Here is a 26305-nt window from a genome sequence, read left to right as displayed (position 1 = left end):
TAGAATAGGAGTCCAAGGCAGACTTTTCACATTAAGTGACACATAATGAGACCCAAGGAGAAAGCCAAATTAAGAGTGAGTGCCTGTTGGCGGTACCCCTTTTCCCTGTACCCAGGTTACATGCCCCACCCCCACCAGCCAAGCCCCACAGCCAAGCGTGGGCACCTGGCCTCTCAGGACTGGTGGGGGTCACACTGCACCTCCACACACTGGCTTTCCCAGTGTAACATGCAGAAGTCTGTTGCTTGGTTTCACCCAGCCCTTCAGAAGTGACCAAATGCATGGCTTCCTTCTAGAAAGGCTGGAGCCGGGAAAGGGAAACAAGAAGGGCAGGGTCCTGGGAGCGCTGTGGGTGGAAGAGCTCACTGGCTTCACACAGCCTCCCACACAGGTGGCCAAGACTCTCTCCCTGGGAAGGAACAAGGTTCTTTGGGGAGGAGCACAAGGGAATGTGTATATAAGAGGTTTTAAATGTCCCTGGTCTGCTTCTGATTCATTCCTAACCCATCACGTTGTTGTTTTGCAAGCATCATTTAATGTCCAAAAGACTGCAGGGCCTCCTGGCCCCGCATGACAGGGCAGACATCACAAGCAGTGAAGACCTGTGCTGGGGACCTGGGCCCTGAGATTTGGCCAGAAACAGGCCTGTAGGTCACTTCACTCAGTTCCATCCCCTTGGGTTCTGTCTAGCAAGCTCTGTGGTGTGAAAATGTATTCCGAATACATGCATCTCAGGACTGAGTATGAAAGCAGAGGAGATGCCAGAGGGGCCCAAAGAGATACGATGTGCTTCTTGGCTGAACAAAGCCATGATGTGCTGGTGGGTGAACCAGAAGGAGCAGTGTCCCCTAGTGTGCACTTTCCCTACATTCAGAAAACCGCCCAATGAATGCAGATCCCCGGAGCTGCAGGTACCGGCTTGGCCATAGGATTGCAGCAGGCTCCAGAATCCTGACCCCTAACTCATCCTGTGTCTAACAGGGGCCCAGAGCAGTCTGCCCCACAGGAGGTGGTGAGAAACTGGTGGGGGACTTCTGGTTGCCGCAGTACCTGGTTGGGGAGCTGAGTGCAGGTAAAAGCCAAGGACCCTAAATACCCTTCAGTGGGTGAGATAGCCACTAACAACGAACGGTCCCTGCAAAAATGCCAACAGCATCAAAACTGAGAGGTACTATAAGAAGGAGAAGTCCAATGTCCATAACTGTTCCTCTGGGGACAGGAGGACAGGACAGCACGGAGACAGATGACCGCAGCCGGACATCCCATCCTACACCACCTTCTTGGGCCCGGCTGGTCACTCCTGCGGCCTGATACTTTGAAGAGTTTGCAGGCACTTCCTTCATGGGAAAGACTATATATGTTTCACTACAGACAGGGTGTGCATGGCTACAACCCCAGCATGGAAATCAAGACCTATCTAAATTCCCCAGAGAACTTCAATAGGACCCTCAAGTGGATTCCATCCACATAGAAAAAAAGAAAACTTTCGATGTACAAACAGCCAGCTGCTAGGTTTCTAGGATCATACTTGGGTTTCCAGAAGCAAAGCATCTCTTCACAGAGAAGAGAGGTCATCTCCTTGGTTGAGGACTTGGGGACTTCTGTCAGACAGATATCTTCATCTCCAGGGCTGGAAGCATTCTCAGGGTCCAGGGTCCTCTATCCTCAAGTCTCATCCCACCCTCTGCTCATGGGGAAGAAGATAGCAGAGCTCGGAATTTGCTCACAAAACATTTTTAAATTAAAGAAGCGTCCAAGGATGCTGTCAGGTGACACACTGCTTCCCACGTGAGGCAAAGCCCCTTTCTTTTCTCCACTGTGGCCGTTAGTGGTGAGAGCTTCCTTAGAGGAGGAAAAGGCAGAAGAGGCACTACCCAGATGGTGTGGTTCTGAAGGACCAAGAAGAGGACTGAAGGTCCCCAGGCCCCAAAACAATTTCCATATCTGTTAATAAATGATTGAAATGTCTTTAAATAATTCAAGAGAAGACTTAAAATATGAAATATTTAATATTCATGCTGAGCTATCTATGACTACTGTTTAGTTCTTCAGTTCTTGTGCAGGTTTCAGCTGAGATAAAGACTTAAACGTGTACAATAGCATTGATTACATGGAGGGAAACGGCGACTAGGTATCATGAAATTAGGAAAAAGACACAAAATGAGAGCCTTGTGCACCCAAAACATGTGAGCCTCAGCTGGATGAGCCATGAGGTCCTGGGCAGGCCACATGGCAGCTTGGGCTCAGTGTCCCTGTATAGAAAGGCAAAGACTGAACTGGCTGTTCTTTAAGGCTTTCCAAGTCTAAAATCCTCTAAGTCAATCCAATTTATCAAAGGTAGTCTGTGTGCATTGTGAAGGCCCACTCAGACAAGGGGAAACAAAGGCCCACAATCATTATCATTTCTCTAATCATTATAAAAAGACATTCTTGCATGTGATGAAAAACTAGAAAAATATAAATGGTCAGTATCTTCTGAGTTCTTGCCAGGAAGACAAATGATAAAGTTGGGTTGCCCACCCAGAAGCACTCCCTCCTGCTCCCTTGCTGGGAGCCCCTAAATTTTGTTTGGATGTCACCCCTCTCCCACAGTGGAGGCACAGCAGAAGTCACCCAAGCCAATCCCATTCTCCCTGCTAAAGAGATATCTGGCCGGCCCCTAGCCAATGAGGATTCTTGGAGAGGGTTCCTCACTAAAGGAAGACATGCTCTCCTGTTCCCCCCAGAATGCCCTCTCCCAAAACTTGATACATGACACAATAACTTGTCGTTAGGGTCATGAGGACACTTGCAGCCAAACGCAACCTGACTGACACACAAGCAGTAAGAAAAAGTGACATTTATAGCAAGGATAATACATGCTAGAAGTATAGAAAGAAAAGCTAATTCCTTTGACATTTCCCAGATTGGCAGCAGAGACCTAAGTGAAGACATTTCCAGTGTTCTGTTCAGTCTGGGAGAACATAGAGGAAAAGGCAGAATTTCTGGGACTCTCTAAACTATGGACAGGGGACTCCTAAGAGGAGCAGCCAGGCTGGGCAGTAAAGTGTGAGTGGGTTTGCAACACAATGGTATTGAATTATGTTGCATTTTAGGAGCTTTATAATCTAACAGATAAGAACACCAAACTTGTATTGAAGAAGCTAAAACGATCTTTCAGGCTCAATTATTGAAACTCCAACTGCAGCCAAGTTCCAGGGAAGCCCCCCTCCACCTTCTCTGTGCCCTGACTTCTTTATTTTTTGAAGTGTCCTATCCTGGGTCTGTGTGTGTGTGATTCTCTGAGTACTGAGTGGAGAGACAAAGCTGTAAGATGCCTGATGCTGAGAAAGGGAAGGAGGAATCAACGTGGCAGCCGACCTCAGAAAGATAAACCACCGCTCTTAAGGAACGCTGAAGTCTAGAAAAATACATTTTGTAGGAAGCTTAGCTCTTTCCAAAAAATGAGATATTGAAAAAAGAATACTAATCTCACGGTTTTTCAAGCAGATTTCTAGGCTACCTTCATTGGATAAAAGTACATTCAAGCCCCAGAGTGAATGGCTCTCTTTTAAACCAACCTAAACCTTAGAACCTTTGGAAAGCTGTCCCCTTCCCCATTAGCACTTGCTGTCCCCCTCCTCCTGGTAGGGTCTGCCAGATTTCCAGCGCTGCCTCTAGCTCATCTGGAGGGGTCCCAGCTCCCATGCCACCCCTCAGAAACCCTTCCCCAGTCCCACGGTCTAAGTAACTCTCGAGCTACCATCTCAACATTCAATTTGATTTCTTTGTCAGCCCTTGTCATTCCTGGAATAATCTCATTTGTTTATTGGGTATCTATCCCAGTCCCCGTGACAGAATATAAGCTTCATGGGAGTAGGAGCCTTTCCCCATCACCACTGGATCCTCAGACTCCAGAACAAGGTTTCTCAACCTCACACTATGGACATTTTGTGCCAGATAATTCTTTGTTGGGGGGCTGTCCTGTGTGTGGCCAGATGTTTAGCGGCATCCCTGGCCTCTACCCACTATAGGCCAGTAGCAACTTGCCACCCATCCTGACAACCAAAACTGTCCCTAGACATTGACAGTTGCCCCTGGGGGGCAAAATCATCGCAGGTTGGAACCACTGCTCTAGACCAGTGCCTGACACTTGGTAAACACTCCCTAAGAATCTGCTGAAGGATTTACGCCTTATAGACGGGGTTAAGCACCGTAAGAGTACTGAATGAACGCATTCACAGGAGAGCTTTTACACATTACTAACTTTCCTAATGGATATATTGATACAGTGAAACTCCTGAGTGTGGCTTGGATTTAATAATAATAATAATATAACAGAATCTAGGGGCCATCCACTCATTCATCTTATAAGAAGTTTTTGTTGAGTGTTCACCACGTGCAGGCACTGCTCGGTGCTAAGGATACAGCAGAGAACAGGGAACATTCTGGTGGGAGGCAGAAAACAAGTAAATAAATGAGATCATTTCAGATAGTAATTGTGCTATGAAAAAAATAAGGCAGAAAAATTGGATCCTGAGTGATTGCTGGAAGCGAGGAGCTGGGAGGATGGTAGCCCTTTTTTATTCTTATTGCAAGAGGGTCTCACTCTGTTGCTCAGACTGGAGTGCAGCAGTGGTGTGGTCCTGGCTCACTGTAGCCTTGACCTCCCGGCTCAAGCAAATGGAAACTACAAGCCACAGAGTAGAAAAGGAAAAGAATTCGTAACAAAGACATAGCATAAAGTTGCCTTTTCCTCCTTAGACAGGCATCTGCAGAGGCCTCCCTGTGGTGGTAACGCATGCTCTGGGACCTGATGGAGGAAAAGGGAGCAGGACAATGCCTTTGGGAAGGGCAGTCCAAGTAGACAGAATGTAGTTTACCCTTGAACAACAAGGGGGCTGGGGGCGCTGACCCCCTCCCAATCAAAACTCCAAGGTAACTTCTTGCTCCCCACAAACTTAACTACTCATAGCTTACTACTGACTGCAAGGCTCACCAACAGGATAAACAGTCAATGAATACATATTTTATATGTTTATGTATTTTATGTTGTATTCTCATGGTAAAGTAAGCTAGAGAAAAGAATGTTATTAAGAAAATTCTAAGGAAGAAAAAATATATTTACTGTTTATGAAGTACAAGTGGACCATCGTAAAGGTTTTCATCATCTTCATGTGGTGCAGATTGAGGGGGAGGAAAGGGAGGTTGGTTTTCCCATCTCAAGGATGGCAGAGGCAGAAGGAAACCCATGTGTAAGTGACCCGCACAGTTCAAACCCGTACTGTGCAAGGGTCAGCTGTAGCACGTGCAATGCCCCTGAGGCCACAAAGGGGTGGTGGCCCTCTCCTGGTACCAGAAGAAACTGGATACTGAGAAAGTATAATCCATGGTTGGTGTGAGGAAGGCAGCAAGACAGAGATCAGGGGGATTCACGCCTAAAAGTCTGTCAAGATGTCATGATCATGACTGAATGACCTGGAGCCACTCGGTGCATCTCAAAAAGCACAAACTCGCAACAAATCTCTGGAGAGAGGACTTTATGCAGCCAATACTTAGTTTATAAAGGTTCAAATATTTACTACAGGAAATGTCCTTTAAAGATCTGTGGATAATAAACCATAACATGTGATTAAGAAAAATTGGCATATGGTAAAATGCATCCTCACCTTCAAAACTTAAAATCACCTAAGATGATGATGCCTCTCGCTGGTGTGGTGCAAATGAGGGCCAGCCATGGCAGCCCCGGGTGACAGCGTGTAGTAGGTAGCTTCCTTGCCTGATCCCTCACTAGCCAGGACCCCCTGTCTCTCCCTCCTCACCTCCCACCTCTGCCTCCCTTACCCTGGTGGAAACTGCAAGCCACAGAGTAGAAAATGAAAAGAATTTGTATCAAAGACATAGTATAAATTCGCCTTTTCCTCCAAATCTGGTTCAATGTCTGTTTTTTAAAACTGAAGTCCTCACAATTTGGTAATGTGGAGAAGCTCATTAACATTGTGCAGCACAGAGATTACACCCCCATGTAGGTGCAGTGCCTACAATATGCGGAGCTGTAATTAATTGTTAAATGGTGAGTCATCCTCATGCCGGAGGAACACATTTAAATAGCCGCAGAGGGGAGGCCTCCGGTTCCACAGAGACAAGGAATTCTCCTGGCTGCAAACAGCAGCCTCCTCAGAAGCCGCCTCTCTGGGGGGAGGCAGAGGTGGGGAGAGGGGCAGGCAGAGCTCCAGGTAATCAGCCCCTGCTGCTGCAGGAGATGCTGTCAGATCTGGGTATTCAGTCTTAAGGGACAAAGGCACAAACCCAAGCACTTTCCTTTCCGAGGACATCCTTTGCTGTGGGCTGCACTGTGCTACAGCCTTGGATGCTAACCGGCCTGTCTCCCAGCCAGGGCGGTGCTCTCATTTCAAGGTCCGCTCACCCTCTGGGCCAGGCAAGCTGCATAATGAAAGAAGGTGATTTCCATATGGGGGCCTTCCGGTAGTAAAAATTCATTTAGGAGAAAATAAATTTGAATTAAACTTACAAAACCCAGAACATGTAAATCAAAAGAGCATTCCAAATGAAACCGCAGCTTGGTTTGGAAACCATCTTAAACTGCAGTTCTAGACCTGGGGTCATTTCTGCACTGAACCGACTCAGTAGGTGATTACTTTCAGAAGCTCTGGTTCTATTAAAGGGTCCTCAAAACTGTCAGATTTTAAAATTAGTAAAATTAATTTCAGTTTGGTGCTACTGGTTAAAAAATTAATCATCTCCCAATTTGGTTCTATTCAATCATTGGCTCAAATGTGAGAAAATCTCACTTCTCTGGATGTTTTTGAAGGAGGGGAAAGGAAGGAATTCTTGACTGATGACAAATTTTGAATTTCTGATTTTTGAAGAAAGGCGGTTTTAGTACTTGCACTGAACATACATAGGCTAAGATTTAAATGAACGCTAATAAGTAAAATTAAGTTAGTCACTGAAAAATTACTAGCCATAATAGGCCTTTATTACATAATAATGAGTGACATTAGATCACTGAGTCTTAACTTTTTAAATCAATGGGAAACACGGTTTGTGTCAGATTTCCTGGGGCACAGTCTGAATGTACGCTGCCCAGCACTCTGGATTAAACTGGGCATTCTCTCCAGTCAGTGAAAGGCTCCAGTGGACACAAGATGCAGGGAGATGGAGGTGGCAAGGAGATTTCCCAAGAGAGGAACACATGAATTTCCAAGTGTGGAACCTTAGTTTACACGCTGCAAGAGGGAAAAGCAGCAGAGAGGGTGATGGGATTTGAACCTCCCAAGGGCGTGGTGGGTATGTTCCAGGCCAAGGTGGAGGCCAGTGCGTTGCCTGCTCCTGGTTCTGCCAGCTTCCACTCCTGATCTCAGAAGCACAGCACAGTGCCTGGAGGAGGCAGGTGACTGGGGCCAGCCTGCACCTCGGGAAAAGCCAGGCTCTGGAGACAGCACTGGGCATTGAATTGCTGACCTAGAAAGGGTCAGCATTTACTCTGCTGGGCAGCTCCAGCCCATCTTTTTTGAGCACAAGGCAGGTTGGTAACAATGTCCTGCTCAAAACCTGAGAGGCCCTAGAGCCTTCGCCTTCCCCTGCCCACCTGGCTCCTAACAGCTCTGGACCCGTTGGTCTGGGGGAGTTCTGAAAAGCCCAGGAGTGGTGTTTCAGGAGGCTATGTGGCTGCACACAGCCATGGCCATAAGAAGACTAAACTCCCTGGCTCTGGTTGCTGCTTCTCCGGGACTGCCTGCAGACACCCAGTGACCTCTTGCTCTGCGAGGTCCTCTCAGTGCAGTAAAGATGCATGGGGCAACTGTCTTTTACGCTTTGGTGTCAGTGTGTTCATGTGCTGGCTGGAACTGCTGAAGGCCTTTAGGGAGCCTGCAACTGCAATTCTATATTATCTGTTTGCAAAAGTACTATTTTCCGTTACGATTTATGGCAACCATATAGTGTGTCAGCTGTGTTATGCATTAAACAGGCCAGCCTGGAAAACTAAATGTCATTTAGAGTTTTCTAAGTTTGAAACACCAACTTAATAATAAATAAAAGAGCAGTTCAAAAGTTGGGAATCATCTATAAATTACTTCTGTGTGAAAAACTCAAAATATCTTATCAATCATACCTCATCTGGGCTTTCACAACACCTAAGCGAGGAAATTCTGACTTGACTTTATCACAATTTATCACCTGAAAAGTAGCAGAGAATCCTGGATTCATTACTTCCCACTGTAACTAAGCTGGCAAATCACAAGTATACAGGCCAGACAGACAAGAGGAGCTTCCTAAACCAACAGAAGGACCCCAGACTCTTTGCCCTAGGTACTAAACCAGCCTGCCCCATCCACTTTAAGTACAAAAAGAAGTCTCAAAAGAGTTCTCATCAGTTACACCGCAATCTCTAATGCAGAAGTTATTGGAAAAGAGGCTGAAAGATCCCAGTAAGCTCCACTCCACATCCCTAAAGTAAGCCTTACTCCACTAAGATCCACTTAGCAGGGATGGTACACTTGGCGGGTACAGGCTGCATCTGATCTGCAGACTCCTCTGCCAGAGATGCTCCAGGAACTTGGACCATGTGACCTCACAGGTCTCTTTCTCCCACAAGCTGGAGTCTCCAGGGATGCTGATGTAAAATAAAGGGTGGACTAAGTGGTCACTGTGGTCCCCTTCCAGATCTGACATATGAATTCTGTGTTTGGGGCTGAGGGGAAGCCCCTTCCTGGTTTAGACATGCCCTGTCCTGAGCACTGTCCAATTCTAGGTACAGAATTAGAGCTAGATTAATACAATCCTGAGAATCCCTGAAAAATCAGTTCTAAAATCATTTCCCTATTCTGGTTAGGACACTCATCCATCTGTCCCCTCACCCTATAGAAGTGGTTTCCTAACCACTGCTTAACCCCATTACGTTTGTCCAAGAGCAGAAGACATTTTGATGGCAGCATGTTTTTCTTGTGACAGCAATGTTTTCCATTGAAATAAGGGAAACATCAAATCATAGATCTTTAGAGCTGGAAATCTACTTAAGTGCATCTAATTCAATCCCGCCACTTTACCACAGGAGAAACTGAGGCCTGGAGTCTTGCCCAGTGGCAGGAGCTGTGACACAGTCATGATTCCCAGTGCGCTCCTCCCTGCTGTCCTGTGTTCTGTGGGAAAACTCCATTTCCTGCTGAAGAATTCCTACTTCCACAGGGAGGGGTGTGGTGAGGTCCTCCAGCTGTGATCAGGTCAGGCCTGTAACCTCCCTGAGGCTTTGGGACACTAACACCCATTCCTCATGATTTACCGCCTGGACCAAATGATAGTGTTTAAAGCACTTAGCACAGTGCCAGGCATGGCACGGCTGACTGTCACCATCATCACTGCTGCTATCAATGATTTAAACACACACACATCTCTTCTTTCATTTAGGGAAGTGTATTTGGTTTATTTTCAGGACAACATTAGAATACATTCCCTATTTCAGTAACTTGAAACTTTCTACCAGATCCCATCATAGCCAAAAAGACATCCTAGTCAGTGTTTGCTCTTGGGAATAAAGTGTCCCCAATGTCCTCAGAAGACCTTAGTTCAGAAAATATTCCTATTTTCAACAGTGATGAAATTTTCAGATATTCCAGTATAGGATGCAGAGTTAAGTCCTGGGGAACAGTGTGCTCCTCCGGGGCCAGAAACCCAGTGACTCCTCCCCTCAGGTGCTCCATGGCAGGATCAGGACTTCATGCACGAATGTTCCTGCATGAGAGGAATGGATCAAGCTGTGTGAACATCAGTGACAACATGGAAAGAAGCTCAGATAACTTCTCCAGTCACTGAAACACCAGGCTCACAGTGGAGAGGTGTGTAAACAAGAACATCACAGAGCAGGAAGGGGAAAGGAAGGAAGACAGACAAAGGGACCTAAACAGCAAAGTCATCAATGAAAAACATTTGGCAGAAAACATCCAAGGGAAAGAACTGTACATGCACAGCAAGGGAGAAACAAAGCTTACTAGCAGCACAAGTTCAACATGAGTAAGCTATGTAATATGGCTGCTCAGAGGAGGGGAAAGAGGAGAGAATCAGGAAGAGGAGAGGGGGAGCAAGAGGGGGAAGGGGAAGAGCAGGGAGGAGGAGGACCAGGAGGAGGAGGAGGAGGAGAAGAAGAGCACAGAGTAGGAGGAACAGGAGAAGGAGGAGGAGGAGTATAGGAGGAGGAGGGACAGCAGCAGGAGGAGGAGGAGAAGGAGGAGGAGGCAGTGGAGGAGAAGCAAAAGGAGTAGAAGGAGGAGGAGGGGCAGAGAGCAGGAGCAGGAGGGGAGGAGGAGGGAGAGTGGGAGGAGCCAGAGGAGGAGCAGGAGGAGGAGGATGGGGCAGGTAACCTTGGGCTGCATCAATGGGAATGCGCTCACTCTAACAGGAAGCCTCTTACTGCCTGGGGTCCAGTTGGAGCTGAGGTTTCCTGAGTCAGGAAAAAACACCAGGATTCATACGGGAGTGGCCAGAAGTGAAGGAGAGGGTGCAGAGACAAGGATGGCTAACGTTGTAAGTAAGTAAGAAGCACAGGAGCACTGTCTTCAATATCAAGACAGGCGTCCTAGGGAAGAGAGGACATGTTCCTCCTCTGAGGACAAAATGAAGAGCAGCAGGTAGAAGATAAATACTGGCAGCTTTAAGAAAAACCTTCCTTACAGTCATAATCTTCCCCCACAGACGGCCTAAACCTGGAGGTGTCAGGGCAGAGGCTGGACAAGATCTGTCAAGGCCGCTGCGGGAGAAGGGCCTCCTTGGCTGGGTGGGCTGCAGAGGCCCCATCTAGCACCGTGATACCAGGAAAGCAGGGAAGAAAAGGGTTCCAGCCCAGGGCCCTTGCCCAATTCAGGCGGCTTGCATTCTGCTTACCTGAGTTCTCTGCCTACCTCTAAATGGAAGGAAAGGTGGCGAGCTCTCAACACCAGCCTCTGCAGGGAAGGAGCACAATGGAACCTTCCAGCTTTGTCAGCCTCTTCCTTTCACGTTTCTTCATGTAAATCAGTTCCACTGAGGTGATAAATTTCTTTTCTTTTTTTGAGACAGGGTCTAGTTGTATTGCCCAGGCTAGAGTTCAGTGGTGGGATCTCAGCTCACTGCAACCTCTGCCTCCCGGGCTCAAACCATCCTCTTGCCTCAGCCTCCCAAGTAGCTAGGATTACGGAAATTTGCCAACAGGAATGGCTAATTTTTTACTTTTTGTAGAGACAGGGTTTGGCCATGCCTAGGCCGGTCTCAAACTTCTGGGTTCAAGTGATCCACCTGCCTCAGCCTCCCAAAGTGCTGGGATTTCAGGCGTGGGCCTCTGCACCCGGCTTTGAGGTGACAAGTTTCAACTAGATCTTCCTGGCATGATCAGTAAGCCCCAGCACGCCTGGCAGGAAACCATGATGTTCTCCTCTCACCCCAGGTATGGAATCACAGCAACCAACAGCTTCTCCTAGATGTGCTGTACAAGTGAAAACCTACATGGAATGACATATTGAATTTGAGGGGGGACAGTCTGCACAGACAGCTATTTAAAAGGTTCTCTTCCCATCTGTGCCTGATGAGCTCTCTTCTGACTCTGAATGCAGAGGACAAAGGCCCATCTCCTTGGAAAAATGCACAGCATGAAAATCTGGCTCCACGCACCATCTCCAGCTGTCCCTCACTGCTCCCCAGCACACACCACACTGTCATAGCACCACCCAACGCACCAAGTCTTCCAGGGCTCTGTGGAGGGGGCAGCGAGGGGGCAGTGCTCCCTTTTAATGGAGGAGCTACTATGTGCCAGGTACCATGTTATACACTTCCACACATTATCTTATGTGTTTATTTTTTTTGAGCTGGAGACTTGCTCTGTCACCAGGCTGGAGTGCAATGGCACGCTCTCGGCTCACTGCAACCTCCGTCTCCTAGGTTCAAACGATTCCCCTGCCTCAGCCTCCTGAGTAGCTGGGACTACAGGCGTGTGCCACCATGCCCAGCTAATTTTTTGTATTTTAGTAGAGACAGAGTTTCACCATGGCCAGGATGGTCCTGATCTCCTGACCTCGTGATTTGCTTGCCTTGGCCTCCCTAAGTGCTGGGATTACAGGCATAAGCCACTCAGCCCAGCCTCATACATTATCTTATTGAATTCTCACAACAACTTTGCAATTGTAGTGCCAGCATTCCCATTCTACATAAGGAAAATGAAATTAAACTTTAATGAAATTAAACATAACATTAAAAAGTACTTTAAAACTGACACAATCAGCTTCTGCCTTCTGAGACAGTGACATCCTTCAAAGCATGGGAAATTGATGTCTTTATCACCCCTCATTCTGTGGAAGGAGACAGGGTCCACCCCACATGAGCCAGCCTGGCCTGCCATGAGTCCACAGGCGTAGGAATCCATGCACAGAAGACGGCTTAGAGCTGAGCTCAAGGGTAGGGACTGAAGAGGACTGAACTGCTCTGTATAACAGGGCACGGTGGGTGTTAGAGTTCTTTGGGAGCAGCAAAGGGGGAGAGGTGGAAAGGGCAAGAAATATACAAAGACACCACAGCCAACCTGGCAAAAAGGCCTGAGGGGATTTTTCAGCACAGAAGTTTCAGACATTCAACATTCACATTACCATGATGTGAGCTCCATCTTCCCAAAACTTGAGTGCAGACTGAACCAAAAACGAGGGAGCAAAGGGTGTGTGTGTGTGTGTGTGTGTGTGTGTGCCTGTGTGTGTGAGTGCATGTTTGTATGTATATGTGAATGTATATGTGTGTGAGTGCATGTGTGTGTGTGTGTATGCATGTGTGTGGGTGCATGTGTGGGTGCATGTGTGAGTGCATGTGTATATGTATGTGAGTGCATATGTGTGCTTGTGTGAACGTGTATGTGCCTGTGTGTATGTAAAAGCATGTGTGTGAGTGCAGGTATGTGTGAGTGCACGTGTGTGTGTAAATTAAAGAAAAAGCATCAGGCCCATGTCTAGGTTAATCCATAGCAAAAGGAAAGTCACAGGCAGAGAAAGGTGTGTGTGAGAAAGGCTCACCAGGATTCAGCGTGACTGCAGAGGGCCAGTCCCCATGTGATGCCCACATGCTGGAGAAGGCCTGGGAAGAAGCACTGAGGTTTACACCTGGGACACCTAAGGACCAGGCCCAAGGCCATGCTGCTAGTGGGTGTGGGCCAGAGTTTCAATCCATTTCTATCTGAAGACATATCCAGGCCTTTTATTCTTCCTTGCTTGGGTTGCTATTCTCACGCCCCTGCTCTCCTGGACCTAGCACCCAGCACCCGACACCCCACATCTCCCTGGCAAAATCCCCTCTGACGAGCCTCTTCTGACTGCCCCGGGGTGAATGAGCTGCTCCGTAGGGTGGGGACATGGCTGATGTGCACCACACCTGCTCTTCCTCCTGGGCACACCACTGGACCACACTTCCTAGTCTTCCTGGATGAGGCAGGGCCACAGGCTGCATCCCAGCCAGTCTGTGATGTGAGCAAGAAACAAACCTTTACGCTATGAAGCCACCAACTGCTGGGGGTGACTTGTTCCAGCAGAAAGGCTACTCATAGCGTTGTGCTCCTCTCTCTACAGCTTCCTCACCCACCAGGCTGTATTTCTATTTTCCACAAAAATGCCTCTTTTCCTACCAGATTGACCTCCTTGAGGAAAGGAACTGTATTATACTCATTTCTATATCCTTAGCACCTAGAATGCACAGCTTATGTCTTCATTAAGTGTGTAATGAATAAATAAGTAAATAACTGGCAGGGCCCAGTGGAGCCCAACACATCTATGATATTCTGAAAAAATTAATCAAAAGAAAAACAACCAGAAAACCAGACCCAACACTAGATAAACCCCTAATGGAGGGAATGGGGGTTCAGGGGCAGGGATGAGTAAAGCTTTCCCCGCTGCACAGTTCCTGCTGTGCAGCCACACCTTGAATGTCAAAAACCTTCCCTAGGAGAATGCTGGCTGGCAAGGAATTTTTTACTGTGCTCCATCCTACAGTATTTTGAAATCTTTTGTTTAAATCGATTGGCAATGTTTAAACACGCCATTTCACACAGAAGTATAATATTGCTAATTAGGCAATAAGGAGTGAGACTGTGTCATTTCATGGTAATGCATCATGCACAAAAAAAGCCCCCTCCCTCCTTCCAATAAATTTTAAAGGATTTCACATCATCTCATTTTTAGTGCAGAAAGAGGATTCCATTCCATTAACAAAGAGCAGGTTCTGGTTGGCTGTGCTATTCCTTTAACGGAGAACCACAAGGAATGACCCAAGATGCTTCACCCAGGTGTGAGAAGCGCTGGTGCCCAGCCTTGAAGGTTTCAGCTCTCACCTGGATCACAGACAGCCTCTTTAGGGACCTCCTTGGTTCTCTTGCATCAGTGATCTCAAGGGATCTATATCCTCTTTTGCTGTAGATAATGGTCTCGGGTATTTTTGTGAGTTTTTTTTTCTTCTTTAAATGTCACTAGTGATAAGAGCCTTTAATGAGCATGTTATTTTAATGGGGTTGGCCACAACTTCAGGCTGTTTTACTTCAGTTTTTCTTATGGCAGGTAAATCACAATGGCAGAGGATGGCCAAATGTTCCTTCGTTTCCCTGCCCCTACAGGTTCCCACTCCATGCAGATAGCTTTCCAGCTGGTTAGCAGACCTCTGCCTGGAAGCTACCCTTTGGAAGCTAGACCTGGCCCCCTCATCTTGGGCAGTAGCCAGCACCCAGCTTAGGTCCCCACATAGGCAGCCACAATGGTTCATATGGCAGGTCTCCCTGTTTCCATGGACTGGGTCCTTCTGGCATGGGGAGCCTGCTCCCGCAGCCTGGAAGGTTTTCTCCAGCCTTCTCTCCTTGTACACATCCCAGTCTTATCCCGAGTCAGTTCTTCCCCATTCCTCTGGTCGCCATTTGGTGCTCAATATTTGCACACACAGCCAGCAAGGGGCCTCTGTCCTCACTGCATCTAGCACAGGGCTCTCTTACTGGGCAGGGGGAGAAATCCTGCCTCTAGGTTCTGCTGGACCCACACATTGCTGCGAACCCAGGCACCATCCCAGGAGAACCAGTGTTCCCCACTTCTTGTCCTACCACTTAGAAAAGCTGAGCTGTTTGATGCTTCACATTGGGAATTGGTATTCTTCCTTCTTCTGAAGGGTTTGAGGCCATTGATTTAGCATCATCTGGATAGTCAGAAATTTTCCACATTTCTCAGAGAACACTTCTTATATTTTGTAAGGATGACACCAAATAAGAGATTAGAGGACCTGACACTTAAGTAGAATATAGGCCTAGAAACTTAATATCAATTTGTTGAAATAGTCTCTTTCTCTTTTTATTTATTTTTTTCTCTCTTTCTGGGGATGGGGAGAGACAGAAGAGATTTTATCCATTAGGTGCAACAGGTTCAACTCTTATACCCTACAAGATTTTCACTGTCCTGAAAAAAAAAATAAACTTGAAAACCAAGAACAAAACTAGATTGGGTCCAAAATATAAAACTACAAAATCAAAATGAATATTTAACACATCTACAAAAATTAACATTGTGTCAACTAGTCGAATGCATCTCAGTTCATAGAGTTATCTATCAGTATAATAGAGTTTATGTTGTAAGACTAAAATGAATAATTTATTCTTAATAAAACTCAACATTATTAAAAATATAACCATTTTTTTCCAATTTTGTTATAGCAAATATATTCTATTTGATGTGGGAGGTAGATACATTTTCAGATGTTTGATAGGAAAGGCAGAGGTACCAACTATCTGAGGGTCTGGGCCTTCGAAGGTCTTAAGAGACCTTGGGCAAGACGCCACTTATTAGTCCATGTGGCCCCTAGGGTACATGCTGATAAGAAGTTCCTTTTTTGAGTTTTTACTTCCTAGTGAAAAGCCTCCTACATGGGTTGCTTGTGCTGTTGGGTGTCTGCTTCTGACAGGAGCAGAGCCAGGGCTTCAGGAAAGGCAGCTCCCAACCTGTGGCCAATGCCACAGCAGGGGCCAAGGTGCCTCCCCCAGCATCCTGCTCTTCCTCGGTGCCCATGGAATGGCTCAGTCCCTGTCCCAAGAGCAGCAGACTCTTCTCTGAGATCAGGACGACCCATCAGCGGCCTGGAGCCCCAGCCTTCTGCTGCAGGTGTGAAGGATGTGGCACCAGGAGGTGTCACCGAGGAAAGTCGGCTTTTGCTCCTTAGTAATCTTTCTCTGGAGGACAGGCAGGGACCCCACAAACCAATCACCACCCATGTTCGGACCACCCTGCTTCCTTGGCCACTCTGGTTCTCACCACAGTGCCCACACCTTCAGTCCTCTGGCCTGTCTGTCACTGACTCAGAAAGGTGGGTCTCTTCACCCTTGCCTGGAAGAATCAGCTTTTCCCTCTGTGAGAGGGAAGACTTACCCAGAGCTCCCAGGAATTGACAAACTAAGCCACTGCACGTATGCTGAGGCTCGGAAAGAGGCTGCAGCCACCAAAGGGAAGTTTCTATGTGCCCACTTCATCCCTTGTTGCCTCAGCTTCTCTCCTGCCCAACCTCAGTTCTTCATGAAAATCATTTCCCGGCCATTGCTGATTTATATCTTTGGCCAAAGATAGAGCTGCTGCTATGGGGGCTGGCTTTGCAGAGAGGTCCCTACCAGGGTAGAGTTCTGGATTAGAACTCTGAACCTGACCTGGGCCCTAGCTCCATCACACAGAGGCTATGCAGTGCAACCCCAGGATCATTTAACCCTTCTGACCTCAGTTTTCCCAGCCATAAAACAGAAAATAATATGCACTCAGAACGATGGTAAAAATTAAATTAGATACTGCCTGGAAAAGGTTCTGACAACATGAAATGGTACACAAATGTAAGATAAAATTGTACCACGAGTCTGTGTGCTTGACTCTGCTGGCAACAAGCAGAGCCCCGAGTGATGGGGGCAGCAGGACGGGTGAGGGGTGGGGTGTGCTCACAGCCAGTTTTGGGGGAAAGGAACCTGACAGGAACAAACGGGTGGTACAGCACCAGGAAGAGAAGCAAGAAGTGTCACATATGTTTAAGATAACACACTCTGGGTCAGGCAGACCTGAGTGCAGAGCCACCGCTCTTTTGGTCATGTGACCCCTCTGGGCCTCAGTTTCCTCTTCTGGCAAGTGGCCCCATGGGATAGTTGAAAGGATTAAAGGAGGTCATGTTGATAAATAACTAGGCATAGTACCTGGCATTGGCATGCAGTAATCACTTAAGAAACCCTATTATTATTAAACTGACGTCCATCACGCTATGGAAACGTGTAAGTACTGAATCCCAGACCCAAGCTGTGAAAAGTCAGGGATCAATAAATCTTTAAGTAGGGTTCCCAGCACATCTCAGGGTCTGTCTCTCAGGCCCTGGCCTCTCTTTTTCTCCCTTCATTTCTTAAAAAAAAAAAAATTTAAGTGAATCCAAGTTCTCTCAGGTAGAGGCACATTTCTCACTGACAGGAACCCTTACCTCATCAGTGGCCACCTGCCCATGGCCTGCAGTAGCTTCAAGGATGTCCCCAAGCGGATGCAGAGGCAGCCACCTCGCCTCACCCAGTCACCTGAGCCAAGCAGACCCACCACGCAGCTGGGGACTGTGACCAGATGCTGGGAGGGAACCGGGGAGGGCTCTGTGTTGGCCACATGTCGGGAAGTGAAACCTTTATTGCAACCATTCCACTCTAATTGGTCCTGGGCTGGGCAGTTTTCCCATAAAGATGAGAGGACTGGAAGAAGCTCGTCAAAAACCACCGCCTGTGGTGGGGACAGCTGCTGACGCGGGTCTGGCCATAGCCTCCTTGGAGTAGAGGATGGGGTGAGGCATCTGAAAGAGGAGCCAGACAGTGGCCAGGAAACGATCCGTGGCCTGGCTGAGAAAACCAATCAATCAGGCCACAAGTGTGCACTGGGCACTTGACACACAACAGCCACAATGAAGTCTGAGAGACTGCAGGAAGTCTAGGCTGCTGCCCAGGCATTCTGGAGCCCACCGGGCAAAGACATGTGGTGCAGGAGGAATGGAGAGTGAGGCTCCCAGACCGCTTCTGCCCAGGGCCGCACAGACAGGGCGGGAGGCAGTGCTGGGGCTGTCCTGACCAAGTGCCACAGACAGAGCAGCTTACACAACAGAAATGAACTTCCTGAAGGCTGCAAGTCCAAGATCAAGGTGCTGGCAGGGTAGATGTCTCCTGAGGCCTCCCTCCCTGGCTTGCAGTTGCCCATCTTCTCCCCATGTTTTCATGTGCTTTTTCCTCCATGTGCGTCTGCGTCCAAGTCTCCTCTTTATAAGGACACCAGTTTTGTTGGAGTAGGCCCACCTTAATGATCTCAGGCTAACCTAATCACTTCTTTAAAGACCCTGTCTCCAAATGCAGTCCCATTCTAGGAGTTCAGAAGGCAGGGCTTCAACACATGAGTTTTGGGGGGACCCAACTCACCCCATAAGAGTCAGCCAAGAGGCAGCTTTGTAGACAGACCAGGTGGGCTTCCTGGGGTTAGGGCGAGTTCCTGAGAGCATGGTGGGATATGGAGAGTAGACGGGTGGGGAGCAGGTGCAGGAAGTTGCTCCGGGATGGAGGAACGACCGTCCCCTTCCCTCCTGCAGAACAACTCCTCCCCATTGTCTATCTTGTCTGCCTGCCTCACATTAAAATAGAGAAGAATTTAGGCCTTAGGTGAAGTGGGAGTGACAAAAGCCAGGGAAATAGAAACCCGAGAGAAAGACAACTTGGAGGATGGCAGTGGGGACATGTGAACTCCCCTCTGCTTGGCCATGGCACAGTGAATGAGCTACAGCTGTGTCGAGTTATAAAGCCCAGGAGGGATGAGCAACGCGAACTGAGATTCCATGACTTCCAGTAGGGCCTGTCCCAAAAAATATTAGCTCCACATGCCTTTCCTTAGGACTTTAACCCCAGTTATAAAAGTAAATACACAGAGGTGGGGTCACATTTTAATTCACTGTGCGCCCTTTAGATGCCAGTGCTAATAGGCACATTTGGGAATAGCAGAACTGGGAATATAAAGAGACCGCCTCCAAGCAGGGTTGGAAAGCAAGGTTCTGTGCCCCCCTCTCCGCAGTACCTTGTTTGCGTGTCTTCCTCACTAGAACCTGAGCTCTGTGGGCACAAGACTTGGCCTTGATTCTCACTCTGCTTCCAGAGCCCACAACATGCCTAGAACATGGCAGACTAGCAAGAAATAATTGTTGAACAGACAAATGAACGGACTAATTAATAAACTATGTAGAAAGATACTTAAACACTCGACAATTTCACATTCTAGATATAGGCTCATCAGAGAGGCAATCACATTCTCGGGTCGACGTGGTCTATGATCAGCCCTGCCAGGAATGATGAAGAAACATGTACCCTAAGGTCTTCACCAAAGACTCCGAACTAACACAAACTTATCTCCCATTATCAGGGGACCAGATCATCCACAGAAACCAGAAGCAGCTGTGAACCTCTGTCCCTGTAGTGGTAAACACAAGGGCACGGCCAGGAAGTCAGAGCTCCTCCTACAGTCCATGGGGCATCTTAGAAGGCTTACAAGAGTAAAGAAAGCAAGTTACAAAGCCCAGCCTCGCGGCCTCAGAAGACACGCTGAATAACAAGTCCCCTCAGCTGCTAACCACAGAGCCAGCATTCTCTTCCTGCCGGCTTTCAACACGCACACCTGAAAATCCTTCAGAACAACAGCAGCCCCAGCTCTGGTGCCTGCTTGCCTCGCCAAGAAATGAGAACTGCAGGCAGTGGGGGGTGGATGGAGAAAAGAGAGAGGAGATTCCTACAGAAAAGGACCGGGCCAATTAGGAACAATTGCAAAAGCTTTCAGACCACGCAGAGGCTGGCCCTCCTGCACACACCAGATCACTCTGTCTCCCTCTTCTACGCGGATGGATATAATTCACAACAGATTTTACGTTTACAGGAACCAGACTGGAACATTTTCCATGCTGACTTTTCAGGCTGGTGACAACCAAATGTCTTAAGAACCTCTAGAGACAGAGCTGATGAGACACCCGTTTCCCCAGCTGCTGCCCTACCGCTGGAGAGCCCCATGACTAACTACCTGTTCCTGTTTCCTGAACCACCAGGTGGGAGGGCAAGCGAGGAGGGTGGAGCAGAACTAGCCCTGAGCCTTTCGCTTCCCAAGCCCTCGAGCTCCAGCCCCACTCTGCGCCCAGTAGCACATAGCATGCGAGGGCGCATCTTCATTTGTGTGGGACCGTGAAGCACTTTGACATTCTGATGAAAGCCAGGGCGTCTGTCTCCAGAAAAAGACACACACAACCTTTGTTGGTATACATTGTTAGCAGGTCTCCAAACTGAACTATGTGTCAGAATCACTGGGGGAACTTTTCTGATTCCCGTGCAGCCCCTTCCCACATTTGTGGAAATAGAATCTCTAGAGGAGGCAGCCCAAACTTTGTGTTTAAGAGATCGTTCCCAGTGCTTCCCAGATCAGCAGGACACCAACCTATGAGCAGGTGTTAGGGAAACTCTGCATAAGCACTCGCACACCTCAGGTGAAGGAGCTCTGTTCTCCTCCAAGGTCAGGAAGGGGAAAAAAAAAAAACCTTTTTTTAAGGCAGGAATTATGTTAAGTGGCTTCCCTAAATTAACTCATTTAATTTCATTTTCATAGAAATCATGTTGGAGGTTGGGCATGGTGGCTCACGCCTGTAATCCCAATACTTTGGGAGGCTGAGATGGGAGGATTGCTTAAGGCCAGGAGTTGGAAACAAGTCTGGTCAACATAGCGAGACCCCATCTCTATTAAAACCACTAAAAATAATAATTTTTAAAAAATAAAAGATCATGTCGGGGAAGTAATATTATCCCCATTTAAAAGGTGACAAACAGAGGCTCAAAAAGGTTAAGGATTACCTGGTGTCTGGTAGACTAAGGACTGAAACCAAGACCACATGATTCCAAAGTCCTCTCTTCTGCGGACAGTACCATCGAAACCCTGCCTGCAAGATGTCTGGACACGCACCCCTTCCCTGAACTGCCTCAGGGTGGGTGTGCCTTCATCAGGATGCCCGTCATCACAGGGTCATCGTGGACCACTTCCTCCTTCCCCCACCTTGGACTCAGAGATATTCAAGGGCACATCCCAGTCACCTTGAGGTCCATAGTCCCTAGCACACTTCCAGCCCACAGTGGGCACTGGACAAATATTCTGTGGAGGAATTAGACAAAGGAAAAGAGTGTAGGGTTAAGCTCACACTATAAAAAATCACAAAATTTTTTATAGTGTGAGCTTCCCTCTCCCATTAAAAATTTCACAAGAGAAGTCATTTCTCCAGAATGTCTTTACATTTTGTAACATCAATACTATAAGATACCAGTGACCCCCCACAGGGCTCACCAATATGCAAAGAGACTGTGGAATGGCTACAAATATGAGTGGATTTCAAGTTAAAGTGGTTGAGAAGGGGAAAAAGTCCCCATGAGGAGAGATTTGGAAAAGGCATTGGGAGAGGGGCTTCCTAGAAGCAGAAGCAAAAGAAACCACCAGCATACCCACCCCAGCGTGCATGAATCCATCCCAGTAACAATACCACGTTCTCACTTACACAATGCGGAGCTTGTGTTTGGCTTTCACCATGTTACCTGATTTGCTCACACAATTTTATGGTGGTTGTTCTTGATGAATGTTACTAAAGAAGATTGCATGGGTTCAAGGCAGGTACTACAATTTTTTTGCAGACAGAAACTCGCACATAATCTCGCCAGTTCCCTCCCAATGTTAAAATCCCCTCTCCAATACCGCCCTCAGCCACCCAACCTCTCCTTGAATGCTCTCAGGGATGGAGAGCTCCTGGGCTCTCAACGTGTTCCATTTCTGAAGAGCTCTCAGAATCCATACCCTGGTTGGAGTTCAACATTAATGAGTAACCCAGAATCAGTTTACTCTTGCTCTGCACAACCCCCTTAACACACATCTTGCCTGCATCCTCCAGCTGTTCCTCTGGGCCAGGGGCAGAGTGTCTCTGCTGCCCATTACCTACCCTCACTAAGCTCCAGTGTTCTCATCTATAAAATGGTAATAACAATAACATCTACCCCCTAGGGTTACTGTGAGGATTCAATAATGAGCTGTAAACGAACGATATCATGGATGTCTGTCCCTTGGCCTACAATAACCAAAATATTAACTATTATTGCTCTTATCTTTCTTGTCCTGGCCTGCACACTACTCACTATTCTTCTGTGGGTGCAGCTTGGGATTGTGTCATATTTGTAGCAGTTCTGATGGCAACAAAAATAAAATAAAACACCTGTATTTGTTTTCATGGGCATGACCCTCAAATCTGCACTCCCCTATTACACATTTCGGCAACTGAGTTTTGGAACCTAATATCGGACACAAATGTTTTCCTGTTTGTTTCAGCTCGTCAAATCAGTCTGTTGTGATCATGCTGATCTTAACTCTGTACCCACACTGAAGGCCTGGGTGCTGCCCCTTCCAGCTGTCTCCCAACTTGTATCTTAGAGATTCTCTAAACAACTCAAGCATGAGCCCAAAAACTAGAGACTCAGGAACTGGCTCTGTGAGACGACTGCAATTGAGCTGCACATTTTCTAGATGAGGAAACGGAGGTACAAAGAGATTAGTTGGGTTCAGGAAATCACAGAGGTAGTAACGGTCATTGTTACCGCCGTCACGGACTGGGCACTCCTGTCCACAGGCACGAAGCAAAGACGCCATGCTTTATACAGGGTCTTCCCAGACTATAACCCCCCCCCAGAGGAAAACAGTTGAGTCTAATATGTAGGCCCCAAAACTCAGTTGACCAAACACACACTAGGAGAGTGCAGATTTGAGGGTCATGCCCATGAAACAAATCCAGGTGTTTTGTTTTATTCTATTCTTGCTGCCATCAGAACCGCTACAAATATGACACAATCCCAAACTGCACCCACCCCCAGAGGGCAGAATGCATGGCTGCAGCATTCAGCACCCTGTACTCTGCACCCAGCTCTGTGCCAGACACACACTAGGGACTCAACAAACACTCGCTGAACAAACATTTGACATTTCCTTGAAAATGATAAAACCTAGACTTTAAGAGATTAGACAACGGACTCGAGGTCCCCAGCTGATTCTGGGACATGCTGTGATTAGAACCCAATCTGCCTGGCTCCAAAACCAGCCCCCACTTTACCTCCCTATCAGCAAAATTGTTCTAGAACGCAGTGCACTGGGCAGTCTCTCAGCATTACATCTGGGAACAGAGCCACTAAAGTCACATGCCCCAAACTTACATCTAAACAAGAGAAGTGGGGAAAACCTACCAAGACCCAAAATATCTTTGAGCAGAGAAGATCCTTTAGCCTCTCCTCCCAAAATGACTCACTTTCTGGTTCCATTCTCCCACTGACTCATCCTGCTGGGACATTTCGCTTCCTCCAAAGCAGAAGGGCTCCATGCCAGACTTGCCAGCACTCAGGCCCTGCTGGGCTTCCTAGCAGAAGCTGGTTCCAGGGAGGAACGAGAACCAGGGCCTCTGTTTCCTAATGTTTGCCAACCACCCCTCTGCCCTTTCCCAGACACCAGGAAAGAAAGAAAGGGTTCTGTCTCTTCATCCACACTTAAGAGTATGTGGTGTTTCTGTGTGTAGGTATGTGTTTATATTTGCATGCATGTTTACTCAGAACAAAGTCTTCCTCCATCCATCTACCGTGTGCTCAACCTTACAACAGATACTGTTGGGGTTACAGGGAAGGAGAGGACATGCTCTCCGTTCTAGCAAGTATGAGCAAAGACTGAGGAAGGTTGCTCAGGAGGCAGTGGGAGGGCATGCCTGACCAAAGGATGAGTGGAGAAAGAAGGGTGGGGCCTTGAGGACCAAGCTCAGAAAATTCTGATTTTTCACCTGTCACATGAAGAGAACCAATCAAAATTTCATTCGAAGCAGAGAAGGAACATGGTAGAAGCCAATTCTTGGGAGATCAGTCCAGCAACAGTGTATATAGTGGTTTGGAGGCAGGAAGGCAAGAGCTCTTCCTAAGAGCAGGCTAGTATCCAATGAGCATGAAGCAGGCATATGTCCATTCAACAGACAAATACTCATCTGTGGTCATTACTATGAAACTTCGTTCTTTTTCAAGCTACTCTTTGCCGATCTCCATTTTCCAACTTCACTCATGTCTGTTCCTTCCTCTGGACATCCTTCTTTCTAAATCTCTTCCAATTTGGGGATTCAGGTCTGGAGCCAATATTCTAGCAGCATTCCACTAATTGCAATAATATTTTCTAACACGATAGGGGTCTGGGTCAACATCCAGTATGCAGAGCCCAGAGTTTTTGTGGTGCTTATTAATCAAGCATCCAGTTAGGCAAGAGGCTAGATGACTTCAAAAGTCCTTCCAACCTTAAAGAGTCTGTGAGTCTAAAGTACTGACTCCACTAATAGGTTTTTATGTTTTCTCTTATTAGACAACTCACTTATTCAGGAACATGGCTAGGACCATGCACACCACCTCCCCACTTACATCTGTGCTGGTTGAACCCCTGGCTCCAACTGGCAGGATGCCTGCCACAGCCATGAATGCCTGGAGACACAGAACACTGAGAGTTTCAGAAAAGACTGGGTTCTAAGTCATCAAACATTCATTTTAATGCTTGTTTATCCATTAAATAAGTATTAAGTTGTTCTAACTACAGAAAAGACCCCCATCACGTCTGTCTTCCTTTTTTTTTTTTTTTTTTTGAGACAGAGTCTTGCTCTGTCACCCAGGCTGGGGTGCAGTGGCACAATCATGGCTTACTATAACCTCCACCTTCTGGGTTCAGGCGATTATTCCTGCCTCAGCCTCCTGGGTAACTGGGGCTACAAGCGCCCATCATCTCGCCCAACTAATTTTTGTATTTTAGTAGGGATGGGGTTTTGTCATGTTGGCCAGGCTGGTATCAAACTCCTGACCTCTGGCGATCTGCCTGCCTCAGCCTCTCAAAGTGCTGGGATTACAGGCTTGAGCCATCGCAGCTGGCCTATCTTTTCCATTTCTTCTCAGGGCCTGTGAATTTGTATTGGGGGGAAAAAGCACATTCGTAGGTCCTGTTAATAATCTGGTATTCAAGCAGTTCCAAAGGCTCCCCAGCAAGAACCAGGTTATGAAGGAAGTGGGAGAGTCTTCCCCGGGGCCAGGAAAGGAAGGCATTTTCCAGGAGCAGAGAGATGTTCACAGCCTTCTGTGACAGCCCCAAAAGGGGCCCTCTCTAGGTCTTAGCAACCAGCTCTCCAGACACAGGTGCCTTGACATCACAAGACAGCTGCTTACACTCCTGCTCAGATCCTGTAGCAACCTTCTGCAGATCCCTGGATTGTCTGAAAAACACAATCCTACATGCAGCATCAACTCTGAGTTAGGTTCATCCCATGCAAAAAGCAAAGCTCATGCCTCCTACAGGTAACTCAGCGGGTGTTAGTTCCCGTCCCTTCCCGAGAGCCCCTGGCTCCTCCAAAATCCTCCTAGCATGAGAATTCTATTTCCTCTCCTGTTAAACTGATGGATATTGGTGGCTACCAAGGAATGATGCCCATTTTAAATGATTTGTTGCCTCCCCAGCAAGCAACTTCACTTTTAATAAGAGGCAGAGAGTCCATCCCTAAGTCCTGATATCCCCTCCTCGGAGAATCTGCTTCCTTAACTGTGTTCCTCCTTTTTCTCTGCAGATCTGCAGTTTGAGAATAAACTTGCAATTTGAAAATGCCGCCCTTCTCCCAGCTCCTCACCTACCTCAGTGTGTCTCATCTTCATGCTAGGCTTGTGGGAATCTCAGAAGGTTACATAGAAACACTGGAAATCAGCCTGGCACGGTGGCTCATGCCTGTAATCCCAGCACTTTGGGAGGCTGAGGCAGGCAGATCACCTGAGGTCAGCAGTTCAAGACCAGCCTGGCCAACATGGCAAAACCCCCTCTCTACTAAAAATATAAAAATAGGTGGGCATGGTGGTAGGGGCCTGTAATTTCAGCTACTCAGGAGGCTGAGGCAGGAGAATCACTTGAACCCAGGAGGCGGAGGTTGCAGTGAGCTGAGATCATGTCACTGCACTGCAGCACAACAGGGCGAACTTTTGGAAAAAGAAGAAAGAAGGAAAAGAGAGAAAGAGAAAGAGAGAGGGAGAGAAGAAGGAAGGAGAGAAGGAAGCAAGGAAGGAAAGAGGCAGGGAGGGCAGGAGGGGGGAAGGAGGGAGGGAGGGAGAAAAGGAAGGAAGAAAGGAAGGAAGAGAAAGGAAGAGAAACACTGGAAATCAGGACAGGAAATGATGAGAAGGGGTGCTTGCAAG

General features: G+C 47.5%; 1 protein-coding gene and 2 long non-coding RNA genes across 52 annotated transcripts in view; 1 reads left to right on the top strand and 2 right to left on the bottom strand.

The window, feature by feature from the left end:
• CACNA1C (calcium voltage-gated channel subunit alpha1 C) overlaps positions 1–26305 on the bottom strand; it is a 703883-nt gene that overhangs the window by 484475 nt on the left and 193103 nt on the right. The window lies entirely within an intron of this gene.
• Positions 3553–10102, bottom strand: LOC116534123. Its single transcript, XR_004261597.1, has 2 exons — positions 7749–10102; positions 3553–7663 (listed from the first exon to the last, which is right to left on the bottom strand). It is a non-coding gene; the product is annotated as an uncharacterized LOC116534123 (long non-coding RNA).
• On the top strand, positions 10432–26179 carry LOC116534124. The gene is made up of 3 exons (XR_004261598.1): positions 10432–10518; positions 11650–11651; positions 26167–26179. It is a non-coding gene; the product is annotated as an uncharacterized LOC116534124 (long non-coding RNA).

The sequence above is a fragment of the Sapajus apella genome, unplaced genomic scaffold, assembly GCF_009761245.1.
Source record: "Sapajus apella isolate SASKATOON/1434 unplaced genomic scaffold, GSC_monkey_1.0 scaffold86, whole genome shotgun sequence".
Classification (NCBI taxonomy): domain Eukaryota; kingdom Metazoa; phylum Chordata; class Mammalia; order Primates; family Cebidae; genus Sapajus; species Sapajus apella.
The sequence above is the reverse complement of the archived record's forward strand: the minus strand, read 5'-3'. Positions and strand labels throughout refer to the sequence as shown.